This window comes from Carettochelys insculpta, chromosome 7 (assembly GCF_033958435.1).
Source record: "Carettochelys insculpta isolate YL-2023 chromosome 7, ASM3395843v1, whole genome shotgun sequence".
In the NCBI taxonomy this organism is placed as follows: domain Eukaryota; kingdom Metazoa; phylum Chordata; order Testudines; family Carettochelyidae; genus Carettochelys; species Carettochelys insculpta.
Window position 1 is genome coordinate 4,565,314 of NC_134143.1, and position 13,686 is coordinate 4,578,999.

The 13,686-nt window shown below is 47.3% G+C and overlaps 1 protein-coding gene across 17 annotated transcripts in view; it reads right to left on the minus strand.

The window, feature by feature from the left end:
- Window positions 1-7,273, minus strand: part of USP54 (ubiquitin specific peptidase 54) — a 202,991-nt gene extending 195,718 nt beyond the window's left edge. For 16 of the 17 annotated variants that reach the window (XR_012646231.1, XR_012646232.1, XM_074999694.1 and 13 more), the window contains exon 1: window positions 7,181-7,273. The gene's annotated coding sequence lies outside the window, so the exon portion shown is untranslated. Of the gene's footprint in view, window positions 1-6,339; window positions 6,398-7,180 lie in introns of those variants that run through there. The other variant, XM_074999692.1, reaches the window with a different exon arrangement.
- Window positions 7,274-13,686: the final 6,413 nt, after the last annotated feature.

The window sequence follows — 13,686 nt, forward strand, 5'->3', positions numbered from 1 at the left end:
TAAAGTTCATTGTTCCTACCCTAACCCTGTGTCCCTGGTGCTTGGTGGGAGAGTGGTGAAGGGTGGGAGCCTGAGGGGTGTGGGGATGGGGTGGTGTATGGTCCAGAACGTGGCTGGAAGAGTCATGGCAGACCCTGGTCAAAGGCATGGCACAAGGCCTCCCAGACCCTGACCCCATCCCTCTGTGCCTCGCGGCACAGGGCAGTGGGCAACTGTTCATAGCCGGCCGCCAGGTCTGCAGCCCAGCCCTGGATTAAGGGCTTCTGGTGGCCCTCCACAAGGTTGTGGAGGGCACAGCAGGCAGCAATCACCAAGGGGACATTCAGGAGGCTGCGAAATCTCTCCTTCAGCCTCCCAAATGCCTGCTCTAGTGTGCCCCTGGAGTGGTTGAGGCAACCGTTAAAGTGGTCCTGAGCCAGTGCTGTGTATCCAGTATAGGGCCACACAAGACATGGGTGCAGCGGGTATGCAGTGTCGGCCACGATGCAGGGGGGCATCATGATGTCCCCACGCAGGAGCTCCTACAGGGGGACATACATGCCCTCTTGCATCCGGCATCCCAGCCACGAATTGCAGAACTCCTGGGTGTCTTGGGCCCTGCCCAGCCACTCCCCACACACGGCCAGGAAACAACCCCTTGCATCCACCAGGGCCTGGAGTACCACCAAGTGGTACCCATTCGTATTAATGCTGGCATCCCCACTGTGGTCCAGAGCCCAGATCGCCAGGTGCATCCCATTCAGGGCTCCAAAACAACTGGGGAATCCAGGTTCGTAAGGGTGACATCCAGGTCCCCCAGGGTCACGATGCATCGCAGGAGCACGCTATTGATGGCTCAGATTACATGCAGTAGTGAGGAGGAGATGTTCATGAACACCTGACCAGGAGGCCCTCCTGCCCCTTGCCATCTCCCCATCTGACCAGGAGGGCCCCCTTCCTCCTGCACCCACCCCACAAGGGGCCCCCATCCCTGGCTGGGTCCCTGGTGGGGGCTGGACATACCTCGATCAGCATTGCTCTGACGGTGGCCTTACCAACTCCAAATTGGTGGTCGATGGACCTATGGTTGTCGGTGGTGTCCAGCCGCCATAGTGCGATGGCCCCCTCTTCCACACTGGGAGTCCTGGCTGCATCCAGGTGTCTTGGTGCTGGAGGACTGGGGCGATCCAGTGGCAGAGGTCCTCGAATGTCTGGTGGGTCATGCAGAAGTTCCTCAGCCACCGCTCGTTGTTCCAGTCCTCCAGCACCAGCCGGACTCATCGCTCAGTGCTAGTGGTGAAGGCCCAATGGTGCCAGTTCGGGGGTGGGGGGGAAAAGGGAAGGAGCAGCTGGGCCATGGCCAGGGCTTCGAGGCTGGGTCCCATGCAAGCGAGCCGACTGCACCGTTGGCATAGTAGGGCAACCAGCATGGCCAGAAGGCTGACCAGGGTGGAGAGGGCATCATCCTCGGGAAGGGTGGAAGCGGGCATGGTCTTCTGCTGCTCTCCCCAGCACATGCTCTGCTGCTGTCCATAGCCTGGCAGCCTTGAGCAGGTGCAGGGTGGGAGTGTTGGGAAGGGCCCTTTAAGGGGTCAGCTGGCTGCGAGCCCACAAGGTCTTGTGGGCCATGCATCCCCATGCCTGAATCATTTCCTGGCCCCTTACTTTGAAGTAGGGGCTACTTGTGTGTAGACGCTTAACTTTGAAACAGGGGGAAGCCTACTTCAATGTAAGGGAGGGTGCGTATTGTGTGTGGATGCTCTACTTTGAAGTTGCCTCGAAGTTATTTTGTAGTGTAGACACAGCCTTTGAATTTTGGCTAGCTGTTTTTCAAACTCCTTTTTGGCTTCTCTTATGTTTTTACACTTAATTTGACATAGTTTATGTTCCTTTCTATTTTTCTCACTGGGATTTAACTTCCACTTTTTAGACAATGCCTTTTTATCTTTCACTGCATCTTTTACCTGGTGGCTAAGCCACAGTGGCACTTTTTTTGGTACTCTGTGTTTTTTAATTTGGCCTCTATTATGGTATCTTTGAAAAGTTTCCATGCAGCTTGCAGGGATTTTACTTTGGGCACTGTACATTCTCATTTCTGTTTTACTAGCCTCCTAATTTCTGTGCAGTTCGCCTTGCTGAAATTAAATGCCACAATGTCCGGTTGCTGCGGTGCTTTACCCACCACTGGGATGTTAAATTTTATTACATTACGGTCACTATTCCCAAGCAGTCCACCCATACTTACTTCTTGAACCACATCCTGCATTCCACTCTAAATCAAGAATTGGGTCTGCCCTCATGGGTTCAAGGACCAGCTGCTCCAAGAAATAGTCATTTAAGGTATCAAGAAATTTTATCCCTGCATCCTGCCCTGAGGTGACGTGCACTCAGTCAATATTGGGATGGTTGAAATTAACAATTATTAGAGGGTTTTGTTTTTGTTTTTTTTTTTAAATTTTGGTAGCCTCTATAATCTCCCATAGATTGCCGATGTATCCCCAGTGTTATATTTTTAGTATTAGAGCACAAAATTACCACCCGTATATAGATTCTATGGAACATTTTGGCTCATTTAAAATTTTTATTTTATTTGATTGTATATTTTCTTTTGTGTATAGTGCCATGCCCTCACCAGTATGACCTGTTCTGTCCTTCCAATATTTTTTGTACCCTGGTATGGCTGTATCCTATTGATATCCTCACTGCACCAAGTTTCTGTGATGCCTATTATATCAATATCCTCCTTTAATACAAGGCACTCCAGTTCACACATCTTATTAGACTTTTAGCATTTATGTACAAGCACTCTAAACATTTGTCACCATTTATCTGTCTGTCTTTTCCAGATACATTAGATTCTTTTCAATTGATTGTTTCTCATTTGGTCTTACCCATATTTTATCATCTACAACCCTCTCCTTCTTAGTAGATCAGAGAATCCCTATTTACAGACATGCCTCCTCTGTCTGATCCATGTGCTCCCCTGCACTCATAGGCTTCTACCAGTCAGTTTAAAAACTGCTCTATGACTTTTTTAAAATTAAGTGCCAGCGGTCTGGTTCCATTTGGTTTAGGTGGAGCCCAGCCTTTCTGTATAAGCTTCCCCTTCCCCAAAAGTTCCCCCAGTTCCTAATGAATCCACACCTCTTCCTAAACACCATTGTCTCAACCTCGCATTTAGAATGTGAAGTTCTGCCTTCCTACCTGGCCCTGCACATGGAACTGGAAGCATTTCAGAGAGTGATGCCATAGAGGACCTTGACTTCAATCTCTTTCCTAGCAGCCTAAATTTGGCCTCCAGAATCTCTCTCTTACTTTTTCCTATGTCAATGGTACCTACACACACCATGACTACCAGCTCCTCCCCAGCACTACATGCAAGTCTATCTAGATGTCTCGAGAGATCCACAACCTTCGCACCAGGCAGACAAATCACCATACAGTTCTCCCAGTTGTCACAAACCCATCTCTCTTTGTTTCTAATGACTGAATCCCCCATTACCAACACCTACTTTTTCCTAATGGCTAGAGTTCCCTCCCCTGGAGACGTACCACAACCCCATCTGGAATGAGGGCTGTTGCCAGAGAATGGTCAAGGCTGAGACTGATGGTGGGGTGCAGGTTGTTACAATCTTTTTTTTCTTGATTTCTTTCATAGTCTCTTTATCATGGGTCCAAATGATAAAGGTGTCATGGATATAAGGTAAGTAAAGGCGGGTCATGGGGACAAGAGCTGAAAAAACGATTGAAGTCAGCCATGAAAATGTTAGCATGCTGTGGAGCCATGAGAGTGCCCACAGCAGTGCTGCTAATCTGCACGTATAGGTTGTCCCCAGATTGGAAATAATTGTGGGTGAGAACAAAGTTACATAGGTCAGCCACCAGATCTGCCATGGTAACATCAGGGATGGTATTTGTGATTGCTTGTAGTTCATCTGCATGTGGAATACTGGTGTAGACCCTAACTACTGGACTATCCAGCTATGCAGACTCCCTCCTCAAACCCTATGCCACCAGCACTCCCAGCTATCTCAAAATAGCACTGACTTCCTGAGGAAATTACAAAACATCGGAAATCTTCCTGACATCACTGTCCTTGCCACCATGGATGTAAAGGATCTATATACCAACATCACCCTTCCTTTATTTACACTACATCGATGGTACCTTTATCATTTGAACCCATGGAAGAGAGACTCTGGAGGAATTCCACAGAGATTTTAGCAACCTGCATCCCACCATCAATCTCAGCTTTGACCATTCCACACGAGAAATACATTTCCTGAACACTACAGTACAAATCACGGATGGCCAGATCAATAGCACTCTCCACCAGAAATCCAATGACTGCTACACTTACCTACTCGTCTTCAGCTTCCATCCAGCACACACCACACAATCCATACAGTCAAGCACTTAGATACAATTTCATCTGCTCCGATCCTACCGACAAAGATCAAAATTTTCAAGATCTCTACCAAGCATTCATAAAACAACTACAACTACCCAGCAGGAGAAGTAAAATAAATAAATAAAACACAGATGAATACCTGGAAACCAGCTACTTCAAGATATTGACCTTCTTGGGCCTAACAAATCACCACTTGTCACTCAGAACGGGAGAGGGGGCTCCCAGCCTGCTCAAGCCCCTGCAGCACATCATCAAAAACCTATGACCTATACTAGAACATGATACTACACTCCAGAAGGCCCAAGGTAAGAGGCCTGTTCTCTCCTATAGACAACCGCCTAACCTAATGAAAATTCTCACTAGCAACCATGGGCCATACCACAGCAATACTAATCCTGGAACTTTTCCTTGCAACAAACCCAACTTTGTCCACGTATTTATTCTGGCGATACCATCACTGGACCTAACCATGTTAATTACAAGATCGGGACTCATTCTCCTGTACCTCAGCTAATGTTACATATGCCATCACGTGCCAGCAGTGCCCCTCGACTATGCACATTGTGCAAACTGGACAACACTTCACCAAAGAATGAATGGGCACAAAGCAGACATTAGGAATCTTAATACACATAAGCCTGTCAGTGGAGTGGGCTGTTCTGTTAAAGACCTGAGAATATGCATCCTACAACTAAGAAACTTTAAATGGCAGATTACAAAGGGAGATGTGTGAACTAGGATTCATACTCAAATTTGACACACTAACAGTTTTGGTCTGAATAGGGATAGCAATTACCTCACCCGTAACAAGGACTGTTCCCTTCCTTTGATATTTATAATCACTTCAGGCAAGACACTTACTAGCTCTACCCCATCTTCAGTTCCATGTATCTGGTTGGGGGGTTTTTTTTGGACCTCTGTGCTATACAGCTGTCAGTTCATCCTGGAAATGTTATATATGTGAAGAAGTGGGTCTGTTCCATGAAAGCTTGTCACCTAAAAAATTATTTTGTTAGTCTTTAAAGTGCTACATGACTTTTGGTTTGGTTTGTTAGAATACAGACTAACACGGCTAACTCTCTGTCACTATACGTACTGCAGTAGAGTTCTTGGAGTGTCCAATCTGGCTATCTTAATATTAGTAGATTCACCTTGTAAATTAGTGCAGCTTTACATGGACCAATTCCAAATTATTTTAGCTCGTGGTGTGTTGTCAGTTATATTTTAAAACAATGTCAGGGATTATTTAACCAATTTTATTTTCAGGACCATAGCAACTTATTTTCCTTCTAGAGTGAAAACCAGTCACTGTTAATTGTGAATTTATCATTTTTAATGATATTCAACTGATATTCCATATCGAATCTTTAGCGACAAAGAATCTTTCAGTCTTGGTTCCTTTTTGGAGACTTAATAATAATTATGTTTAAAGAAACTTGTTTTTCAGAATTCTAAGTTTACTCTTATAATGAGTTTCAAATTGCGCCCAGGATACCATAAAAAGTTGCTTTGTATTTTCCTTTTAATGTGGATATATCCTCATAATCACCGCACCTTAATTTGCTCCATAATACCAAAAGCTACCTGAAACTTGTACACCCACACAACCACTTCTGCCCCTTTAAACATCCATAACAGCTTCCCTCCTCACTTAGGGCAAGAGGTGTGCCTTGTTTTGATTTATTTTTAGGACTCTTAATCCTCAGTAATCAGAACTCAGTCATAATCTTCTCACAGATAATAAAGATTCAAAGAAAATCAAGCCCGTCAAAACCAGATAGCTTTCTCCATTCCAGAAAAGTCTTTCCCATTCCTTGGTTCAACCCAAAACAAGAAAACAAGGCCTCACATTTCTAACCAATTTCTTTCCAACTAAAACTTAGGACACAGTTTTGCTTCTTTCTTTTATCATAAATTAATTGCTAACTAATCATATTTAACACCACTACCTTAAAAATCCTCTCCCGCTAGCAAATGTTCTTGGTTTCTGGAACTCCTTTTCTTTTACTCGCTTGTTACTGACACCTCTTTAGATATTAACGGCTCACCAAATTCAGTGACTTAAAGGTATACACTGTTACACTTTCCACCTCCAGTGTGAACGCCACACAATATTTCCGCCTTGGCATAAACACACTCCCTGATTTCCACCCACTTACGTAAGACTGAATGCCCTCCTGCGAGTAGGGGCCATCTCGGGCTGGATTTAAAGACCCAGTAGTTTATTGATGGCTTTCCCTCACTTGGAAAAAAAAATCACATTCCGAGCATCTTTGCTGTCCAATAACACCCCGCCCCAAAGTTTCTGTGACTGCGGTACACTTGCCAACGTGAAATGATTCTACTCCTGGGCCGTGAACAAACACTGCCCCGCACCCTCATTTCCCGGCTTCATCTCGCAGTCCTGCTTGCAACCTGCTCCTCCCCCCAACCTGTTACCGGCCGCCCCACCCCAGGTGCCCCACTGCACCAGCGGCGGCGCCCCCTGCCCTGCCCTGCCCGGGTTTGATAGAAGCGACACCCCTGCACGCGCGCTGCTTTCCCGCCCCTTTCTCCTCATGGCCTTGTGGGGAGCTGCTCCCGGCGGGAGAGCTCTCCCCGGGCAGGGGGACCGCTGTCTTCCCCGAGGATAGGAGGAAGACGAACGGGGCCGCCCCCCGAGGCTCAGTGCTTCCCCCTCCAGGGGGCGGATCCCCCGGGCACGCCGGGCGCCGCTCCAGGGGTGCGTCGAAGCACTCAGGACGGAGAGGGGCTCCCGGCCCGCGCGGCCCCACAGAAGTTAGCACTTGCCGTCATTACTCATCCTCCAGAGACGGGTTCCGCGGCAGCCTACAGCATCCTCACTCGCTCCCCCCCCCAGCCCCCCCCGGCTACTATAGCGACGGGGAGCCACGGCAACCAGATCTCGCGATAACTATCCCGCAGTGTCTCCCTCTGTTTCCGCGAGAACGCGCACAGAGGAGGGAAGCAGAGCGCGCGCCCGAACACCCAGCTCTCGCGAGGAAAGAGGCGAGGCTCGAGGAAAAGTTACTGCGTTTAGGCACAACATGGCGGCCGGGCGCACTCAGTGGGTGGGGCCTGAAGGAGCGGCGCGAGCGAGGTGACGGAGGCGAGAACCCGGCTGTAGCCGCGGCGTTAAGGCTGGGCGGGAAAGGTTGGACCCCGCCCACCGCGAGATTTCATTGGCTCTTATGGGATATGAGGGGCCGTACAGGTTCTCTCGCAAGCGCTGTGTAGGCCGCGCCCACCTAAGCTGGGGGCGCTGCGGCGGCGCTGTGTCCTTTGCTTCGCGCCCGGGCCGCTCGGCTGCCAGGCGGGAGGTGACTGGTCGGGCGGAGGAGGAGGAGGGTGCAGGATGCAGTAACTGCACCCTGGTTAGCAGTTACGATGGTGGCTGGTTTGGGGGCTAGGCAGCCCCCAGTGGTACTACGGGTCACGTGTGAGGCAGGAGGCAGACGAGCCTTAAAGGAAAGCGGGGAGCGCGGGCTGCGGCCTGGGTCTCCTGCCCTTGGAGTGGAGAAGGGTCGGGTAGCAGCTCAGGGGGCGCGGGGTGCAGACGGGCATACAGGACTTGTGCACCCGGTGCTGCTGGGTTCGGCAGAGTCCACCACGGCTGGCCCGTGTGCCGGGAGCTAAGCCTGGTGGAGAAGGAGCTGCTGCCAGTGACTGCCCAAGGGGCTTTGCATAGCTCCCTGGGTGAAGCCCAGTCTCTGAGCTAGGAGGGGGTTATGGGATTGGGGGAAGAGCTGAGGTAGGACAGTGTGACATGCTCTCCCCTAGCCCAAGGAGGGATGGCTGCCCAGGAGAGATTGTGGTACCACTCAGCCTGCTGACAGAGTGCCCACAGCTGGCAGCATGTTTCTGTTGGTGGTACACGTTAACACATCTCAGTGCACACAACTACACTTAATGGTGCTCAAGTGTGTGTGTGTGTGGGGGGGGAAATAAGTTGGTCAGGGCCCATCCAAAATTTCCTTTCCTAACTAGGAATGTAACAGGTTAAACAGTTACCTGGTGAGCATTAGGTTTACTAAAATGCTTACTTGGTAACTGAACAAAACAGAAGTCACGTTGCACTCTAAAGACTAACAAAATGATTTATTAGGTAATGAGCTTTTGTGGGACAGACCTAGCTGTTCAGAGCTATCTGATTTCCAGTCCAGACTCAGATTTATAGCAGAGAGATCCAAAAAATTGCAATAAAAACTGACAAATCAAATACATGCAGGTGAAGGGGGTGGGGAGATGCTGAGTGTCTTCCCTGAGATCATTACAAACATCAAAGGAGGGGAAACAGTCCTTGTAATACAGGAGAGAGTTGTTGTCTTTGTGCATACTAAGTGTCAGTTTTGAATATGAAGCCCAGTTCACAAATCTCCCTATGTAATCTGTTATTTGAAGTCTCTCTGTTGTAGGACACATTCTCAGGTCTTTAACAGAATGGCCCACTCAAGTGACATACTCACTGACCAGATTGTGGGTATTGAGATTCCTGATGTCTGTTCTGTAACTGGCCTAGACTAGTTAACTAGACTGCCAGCTTTGTTGAGCCGGCAGGTGGGAACCCGGACAGGTCAGGGTACCAGAGGGAGCCCCAGTCAGGCTGCTCTGCAGTGGTCCTAGCCAAGCCCCCATATTAACTTCAGATAGGTTGAAATATGACTGAATAGTTAGACTAGAATATTGAAGCATTCACTAATCTGAGACAGATAATGTGCAAGTTGACTAAAGTGTTGTTAATCTTATGTGTAACTGAATTTGCATAGCATCTCAGAGCAGTGTCATGTGTCCTGATGAAGTTTTTGCATAGGAACTTGTTGATTGTCCATAGGCTTGCCAAAACAAAAGAGCAGTCAAGTAGCACTTTAACAAAATAATTTATTAGGTGATGAGCTTTCGTGAGGCAGACCCACTTCTTCCAATCTGGAAATAGACCTGCCAGTGGAAATATGTTTTTTCAATCCCTTTGTCCCTCTTCCTCTTTGGGGATGTGGCCTTGATTTCCCTACAGTGACTGTTTTGTAAAGATATTGGTGATGTGTGAGCCATAAGACGTTGCTCTTAATAGAAATTTGCCCTTGTGGACAGGGTGGTGATATCCAGTGCTCCTCTTGAGTGCAGGCAAAGAATTTCTCAATGCATCCCTTTCCTCAGCTGAAATTGACCCAACAGGACTGTATATAAAACACTTCAACACTAGCCCTAAACGTATTGCTCCTCTGCATGCTTTTTTTAAACATACTTTTACCAACATTTTCTGGATCAGAAAAGACCCAGCAACTCAAGATCATCAAAGGCTGTACAATGCAATGGAACCATAGTTGTGCCTGTGTCACGTGGCTGGACTTTTATATTGGGTGTGGAAACATATTTTATATGCCCAGTGTGGCTATTGGCCCCAAATATTGTTCTAGGTCTGCCATGTCAGGCGTCAAATGAAAGTTGATGATGCCCTGAACCTATGTAGGCTGCTGGTGTGCCTGTATCATGTGTAGGTAAAGTTATAAATTCTTAGCTTTGTAGCTGTGTGAGCAATATTTCAGTGCTGAGATTCACTAAGGGAAGTGGGGCTCCATCCCAGCCAGGACAATGGATTGAGCAAAGGCCCAGACAGCCAGCACCCATTTTGTGATGGTAGGATTTTCCTCCTGAGACTGCAACAAATGAAAACTCAGCACAGTGACCCACCTGACAGAAGAATGGAATTTTCCCTCTGCATATGAAAAGCTGTAAGATGGGCCCTGGCAAGTAGTTTCTTTGTTCTTCAGTCCTCATGAGTTAAGCCTGTCTGGACTGTGTGCCCATCCCTCAGAGGGATTATATGGATTTAGCAGTGTCCATCTTGGATCTTTTGTCTTGGAGTCTCCAAGGGTCCATGTCCCAGCATGTGGACCCCAGTGGGCCAAATCTACAGTGCTCCGATGACTAAATCTATGTAACCTCAAATGAACTTTCAGAGGCTTTCAAGACTCAGCAAATAACCTTACTGGCCTGCTTCAGTAGGTATGGCTGATGCATGTAGAATATTGCTTCAGCTGTTCTTCTCTCTAACCCTGTTCTTTGTTTTATATTAATAAATCTTGAGATATTAGATCTAAAGAATTGGTGAGCGTCGTATTTGGGTAAGATCCAAGTATATATTGACCAGGGGTTGGGCCTGGGTCCTTTGGGGTCTGGAAGAATCTGTGTGGTGTTTGGTGAAAAAGGCTTAAGAGTCTCTCACCTGAATTTGTGGGTTGTTGGTCTGGGCTGGCATAGCAGCTAAGTAATCTGTGGGTTTGCTTGTGTGGCTTTGGGCTGGCCAGTGGGGCTAGCAGAAGTGCTGTGGTGACTGGTTGGATTTGCCTTTGTAAGATGGAAATCCCAGCCTGGGGCTGTAAGTGGCCCAGATTTTAAGCAAAGGTACCCTGGATTCAGTTCTCTAGCTGTGTCCAGAAACCGTGTCCTATTACACCCTGTAATGAGTCATGACTCCTCCCCAGCATGCTAAGGATACAGCCATCTTTCTTTTAAGTAGTTTTATTGTCCAAGCTTTAGTCAAATCCACAAAATCAACACAAACACGGCTTCTCTGTTCATCCTGGGCTAGAGTGCAGAGGGTTTTTTCCCCCTTTAATTCTCCAATTCCTTCTACCACCCATTCCCAAGGATTCTGGCAGTCCTTTTGCTCCTGTATCCCTCCCTCCTCTCTCCTTGACAATCAGGCAATGCTTGTTTTTCCGTGCTCCCTGTTACTAGGAAGCAGATAGTTTCTGTCTCCCTAGGCCCAGGTACCTTCCTTTAAAGCTCAGGAGGAGTCATAGACTCATAGGGCTGGAAGACACCTCAGGAGGTCATCCAGTCCAGTCCCCTGCCAAAAGCAGGACCAACTCTAAGGAAGCTAATCAGTAACAGGTGCAGTGTCTCAGTTCCCTTTGCAAGGGCCAATGTCACTGTGACATCCCCCACAACCTTCTCTCACAATTTTTTGTTCAGTGGACCTTTTCTAATGGAGTTTCTTAGAATAGCCTCAACCTTACGTTCCCTAAAGCAGACCTGGTTAAAATTTTTCAGCGATATATTTTTTTCAGTGAAAAATGCTTTTTAACGTGTCACAGAACATTTATTTATTTTAAACATTTTCATTTTTTTCTGGCAAACTTTTAGAAGCCAAAATATTTCAAGTTTCTTGTTGTTCACTGAAACTGGTAAACTTCCATGAAAACTTCCAATCATTTAATTCACCAAGTACACATGAGATCTCTTCATGTACACTGAGCCTACATCTACATTACATTAGAAGATCAACCACTCAAGGCTGATCTTCCGGGGCACTTTCTGGGGTCACTGTCAACCCCTTACGTCTCTCAAGCTGCGAGGACTAAGGAAGGTGGACAATAGGAGTGCTCCTGTCAACCTTCTTCGTTGAAGACAGGCATGGAAGTTGATGGCTGAAAAGTCAATTTTAGCTACCCAGCTAGCCCTGTTGTCATGCGCTTCACTGCCGTAAACAGCTCAGGCTCAGCAATAGTCTATTGCACAAAGGAGGGAAGGGATTTACTGTCCAGCCCTCCATCCTCATTGACTGGAATTCCATTCACAACTGAAGATGACTCCTGCAACTGGCGATGAAACTTTTATCCCATTCCAGACATTCCCCCATGTCTGTAGTGTCTGTCAGCTTCCTTTGGAGTACTGTCTGGAAGTCTGATGGGGTCCTTCAAGCCTTGTACGCTGATCTTTCATCGGACTATTGCTGAGCCTTTGACTTCTCCATTTGGTCACAATCCTAATCACCATTGTGTATCAAATAAGGTGATGATCAGTCAAGCAGTCATCAGCACTAGTCATTGCATGTGTGAGAGGGACAGCACGCCGATCCCAAGTGCCGACAATGACAGAGTCTATGAGGTGCCAGTGCTTTGATCAAGAATGTTGCCATGAAGTCTTAAATTTGTTTTTTTCTGGCGGAACAGGGTGTTCGTGATGACGAGCTCGTGTTCTGCACGTTTTGTAAGGAGGAGCACTCCATTGGAGTTGCTGTTGCCGACTCCTTTCCCAATGGTAGTCTACCAGCGATCCACGTCTCTTCGAACCCTGGCATTGAAATCCTCAAGAGAATAATCTTGTCTTTTTTGTGTATATCTTTCAGGACTGTGTCCAGTTGGATGTAAAACTTCTCCGTCACATCATTGTTGGCATCTAGAGTTAGTACATAAGTACTGATGACAGTTGCCTGTTGGTTTTTGGGAAGCTTCAAGGGGAGAGTCATGAGACACTCATGGATGCTAACAGGAACTTCAGATAGGCTCTTTGTCAGTTCATTCTTAACGGCAAATCCTACTCCATGAATTTCTTTGGGGTTCCTTTCCAGAAAAATGTGTACCCCTCCTCTTTCTTCTCTTAGATTTCTTTCTTCTGGTCTACGTGTTTCTGCCAGGGCAGCGAAATTGATGTTGAATTGTAGCATCTTGTGGACGATAATTGCCATGCCTCTTTCAGGCCACTCACTGTCTGGGTTGTCCATTGGAGTCTGAATATTCAATGCTCCAAAGTTTACTGTTCGATTTTGACTGCCTGAAGGTGAACCCACTGGATGCAGTTCTCCAATCAGGGGGATTGAGGTGGACTATGTTTAGGGCACCTTTTCTAACCCCTTCCCCATGTGGGCTGAGCAGAATGGATCCTAAATAGGGCTGCTCAGCCATGGATGCAGCAACCAGACTGTTCTACCACCTCAGTATTCAAAACAGAATGACTGATGCATACGTGCACCATCTACATGCTGGTTCATGACTAAAAGCTTCCAGATTTCACAATCCTGCTCCCATCGCCATTTGCCAGTCACTGTAGGGGTTAAGTTTAGGAGAGTAGAACACAGAGGAAGATACTTTTGGAGAATGTTGGGGATAACTTCTTGGTACAAGTGCTGAACGAACTGAACAGGGGCCGTGCGCAACTTGACCTGCTGCTTACAAACAGGGAAAAACTAGTATGACAAATAGAAGTGGGTGGAAACCTGGGCTACAGTGACCATGAGATCATAGATTTCAGGATGCGGACAAAAGGAAGAAGGGTGAGCAGTAACATACAGACCCTTGATTTCAACACAGCAGACTTCAACTCCCTGGGAGAACTGATGAGCAGGATCCCTTGGGAAATGAAGATGAAGGGGAAAAGAGTTCAAGAGAACTGGTATTATTTTAAAGAAGTCTTACTGAAGGCACAGGAACAAACCATCCCGCTGCATAGTAAGAAATGCAAACATGGAAGGCAACCTGCTTGGGTTAACAGGGAAATCGTTAGTCAGCTTAAAC